General features: G+C 38.1%; 1 non-coding gene across 1 annotated transcript; it reads right to left on the bottom strand.

Annotated features, from left to right (window-relative positions):
• Positions 1–2,969: 2,969 nt before the first annotated feature.
• Positions 2,970–3,075, bottom strand: LOC131145244 (small nucleolar RNA R71). Its single transcript, XR_009134032.1, has one exon. It is a non-coding gene; the product is annotated as a small nucleolar RNA R71 (small nucleolar RNA).
• Positions 3,076–4,207: the final 1,132 nt, after the last annotated feature.

Genomic DNA, 4,207 nt, shown 5'->3' with positions numbered 1-4,207 from the left:
TGTTTAACCTGTATTGAACTTGAATTCATAAATTAGCTAAATTAAGGAACACTAGTGCATTGTTATCATCAAAACTTACTAAAATGGGAAACCTTAGCTAATAAAGCTAACATTCTCCCCCTTTTGATGCTGGTAAACCATTGGTATTCTTTCGTAAGATTTTTCTTAAAAATGCTCCCCCTCAAAATATGCATACTTGTTTTGAAATTTTTTGAAAACATTCCTCCCTTTTACTATATGAAATTTATGCATGGTTAAAAGATATTTAGCCTTGAGATTTATAAACATGCATAATTTCAAAAAGTTCAATTTAACAAAGTTTCCATGGTTTAGGTAGTATTTCCAAATAACAATCACTATATCCAACACAAGCATAGTGTTCAAAAAATGAACAGTGAGTCCAAATAAGAAGTATTACACAAAAATCATATGTGACTTATAAAAATGATATGGTAGTGGAATTACTCAAAAGTCATGACCAGTGATATTAATTAGTGGTACTTAATCATGACTTGTATGATATAACAATATTGCTTTATAGTATCTATGGTAGTACTCAACCAGCAATATTAAAATTCAAATTATCCATCCAATACAACTAAGCATGCATCAAACAATCAAGCATGCATCAGTGATAACCCAAAGCATACATCATGCATCACTAGTAGTAAAAAATGATGAGCCCCTAAAATACATGATTTTAGACCCTCATTTACCTTTGTTTATCCTCATTTTGTTATGTATTTACCCAGAGTTATCATTGGTCAGAGTTATGCAAGATTTTTTTGTCTTTTTAGGAAAAATAGGTTAAAACCATGGAGTTAGGCATTACAAGAAGCCAAGGAGGACTTGGAGGATTCAAAGCTCAAATTTAGATATTCAGTTGAGCTCCAGAAGCTTCAGATCATAAATAAACAAGAACATGACGCTCAACCATGTTGCACGACCAGCAAACCACAGGGACAACTTAGTCTTCCACTAAAAACTCTAAGGTTCATACTGAGATCAGAATGCTACAAGATTTGACCAAGTGCGCAATCAATAGCACCTTGGAGCGACCACGTCGAGATACTGAGATAGAACTGAAATTCAAAAATACCGAGAGTCTCAACAAAGTGTTTGACCAAAAGACCTTCTGGGGCAACTATGTCGAGATACTGAGATTTCTTGAGGATTGAGATACTGCAAGTCTCGACCATCAAGACCCTGAGGTGTGACGAAGTCGAAGACATTGAAGATTCGAATCCTTGATTTCCTGCAAGATGCGACTAGGGCGCACAAAAGAATGCAAGAGGAGCGACTTAGTCGACAACGACGATCGATCTACTGCATAACATTTGCTACAAACTTTCCTAACTTGTAAAACAACCCTTATAAACCCTAGAGCCTATAAGTATTCGCTAGGAAGACAAGCACTGGGTTCCTCTTTGGCCTCTCTTACGTTAGTAACATACCTAGGAAGTCATTGAGAGACAAGTTAGAATAGGAGTAGAGTAGTTTCAGTTCATGTACGGAGTGTCCGACAGCCTATGACAACCTTCTGCATTAATACAACAGCTGTGTACATTAGGATCTTCTTTTGTACTTCCAAGCGTTAGTGAAATATGTGGGATGATCTTTTTACATGCTTTCATTTACAGCTTTCCTTTACTGCTTTCATTTATGGTTTAGATTGTGATAATGCTTAGTGACAAGATTAGCACATCTATTGCTTTAGTCAGGTACACGTATTAGGCTATAGTCTCCCACAAAGGTTCTCGTGATCGTTGTGCTAGAGTATACTCCGATTCCTGACCATGCTTCGGATGGCTGGTGCACCCTTGCTACTCTATACCTTCGAGCAACTCCTTGGATTGTTTAGCTAGGTTCCGGTTAGTTTAGTATCGTAAACTCATTGAACTTGGAGTAAGCAAAACAACATCCTAAACTATACTCATGTCAAGACACTACTTTGTATGAGTAGAGTTAATATAGATTTACTTGATTTCATTTAATTGTTGTTTTGTAGTTGGTTGGATTTCACCCATTGAAAAATACCACCTTTTACTTCTTTTTCATAACAAGGCTACTAAAAACTAATCTGGAAGTGGTTTGATAACTACGCTTTAAGTCACCACGGATCAATACCCGGCTTACCCACTTTCTATTGAACTTGAGATAGTTAGGTTTTATAAACAATATTTTTGGTAGTTAAGGACCCAAGCCTTGGTGAGCCTACCAAATATTGGCACCGTTGCTGGGGACTTGCCTACGATTATAAGCCTACTTCCTCTTTAGAGTATTATTGCCTTCTTCTTTTGATTTGCTCTCCTTTTGTTTTCAATTTCTTTGTTAATTTCTATTTTCTTTATTTTGTTTTCTATTTTTGAAGTCTCAATCTGTGTGCTTACACGTGTGTATATTTGGTCTGCATTTTTTGGAACCCGAGATAATTTTCATATATCTCGAGATTGAGAATCCCTGTAGGTCCTTTAGGAAACCTATCTCTAATCCGAAAAGGCTGAGATGTCTGAACTAAAAGCAATGGCTGAAGATAACCCCTTGGTTCCCGCTGAACAAATCCCAGAACCCCATGCTCCAAACCTACCTATGGTGGGAGAACAACACCTTCAACCTATTAGGAACTACTTTGTACCTAATGCATACACATTGTCGTCTTGCATCCAATTCCTAGATGTTCAAGTGGCACAATTTAAGATAAATGCTTCAATCATCGTGAAGCTACCCAACTTTAATGGGAACTTGATGAAAAATCCTTATTAGCATCTAGACGAGTTCTTGGAAATTTGTTTCACCATCTGCATCCCTAATTTTGATGATGATGCTCTCAGTCTAAGGCTTTTTACATTCTCTCTTAAGGATAAAGCCAGATATTGGCTGACGTTCTTAGAACTAAAATTCGGTGACCAACTGAGCCACCATGAAACATGAATTTCTTAAAAAGTACTTTCCAATTGGGAAGACTAACCAGCTTCAGAGAGCCATCACAAGTTTCTCACAGATGGATGGGGAACCCTTTTCCGAGACTTGGGAGCACTTTAGGGACCTGCTCCGTAAATGCCCACATCATTAGGACCCCAAGTGGAAATTACTGCAAACTTTCTATAAAGGGTTGGCTTAGAGAGATAGGTCCATGGTTGATGCGTCGTGCGGAGGTACTTTCCTCACTAAGCACAAGAACGAGGCCTGGATTCTTTTTGAAAATCTGGCTAAAACTCTAAGCAACCCTTAGCTGCCATTTGTAGACTACCTAATCCATCAACTTCTAAACCTAAGGGAGTTTATGAGTTAGCCACAAGTCAGGACTTAACTCCTACTTTGCATACCATATCCAAAAAGCTAGATCAATGCTTGTCCCTAGGACCATAAACAACGTCATGTGCAAAGATAAGTGCAATATGCTCCGACCCGTCCCATACATGTTATAATTGCCCACACGTGCATTCCCTACCTAAGTTTGGGCAAGAGGAAGAAAAGGCCACCCACAAATGGTATGATAAGCCCTCTAATGACCCGTATTAAAAAACATACAATCTTGTGTGGAAATAAAATTCTAACTTCTCGTGGAGGCCACAGGCTTTGGGTTTTCAATCCCAAAGACTTCCATAAGCCCTTAGTATCTGGCCTCCATAAGCATACCAAAACTTCCTAAGTCATTCTAATTTAGCTCCCAACTCTCCAATCGTGCAATAACCATCCTTGCCTCCACCAAGATATAACCAAACTTTTCAAGAAATGGTAGTAAGAGCACTTAAGGGCATTGAAATTGACAACTAGGAGGACCAACAATTATTCGATTCTCACTCCAAATCTAGTGCGAAGCTAGAAGCCTCTTTAGGCCAACTAGTTCTTTCTGTGAACCTTCGAAATGATAATAAGAAGTCTAACCAACCTCTAGCGCATCTTAGAAAATTAGACACCAAACTATCACCATGTCATGAGTAGGCATAGGTGGTAGTTACCTTGCAACATAAAGGAGCGGTAAAGGAAAATTCAGGCATAGGCAATGATGAGAAGATAATAGAAGTAAAAATGAAGGTAAGGTTAAAGTCTTATTTTGAAGCTTCCACAACCTCCAATAAAGGAATATTGTCAGGCTTTGCCTTGAGGACTAGCTCGAAATCTATGAAAGAAGAAACTGAAGATCCCATGATGCACACCTTTAGAAAAGCAAAAAATGACCTTTTCCTCTTAGATGTTATTAGAA

Source organism: Malania oleifera, chromosome 12 (assembly GCF_029873635.1).
Source record: "Malania oleifera isolate guangnan ecotype guangnan chromosome 12, ASM2987363v1, whole genome shotgun sequence".
NCBI classification, from domain to species: Eukaryota; Viridiplantae; Streptophyta; class Magnoliopsida; order Santalales; family Ximeniaceae; genus Malania; species Malania oleifera.
The sequence above is the reverse complement of the archived record's forward strand: the minus strand, read 5'-3'. Positions and strand labels throughout refer to the sequence as shown.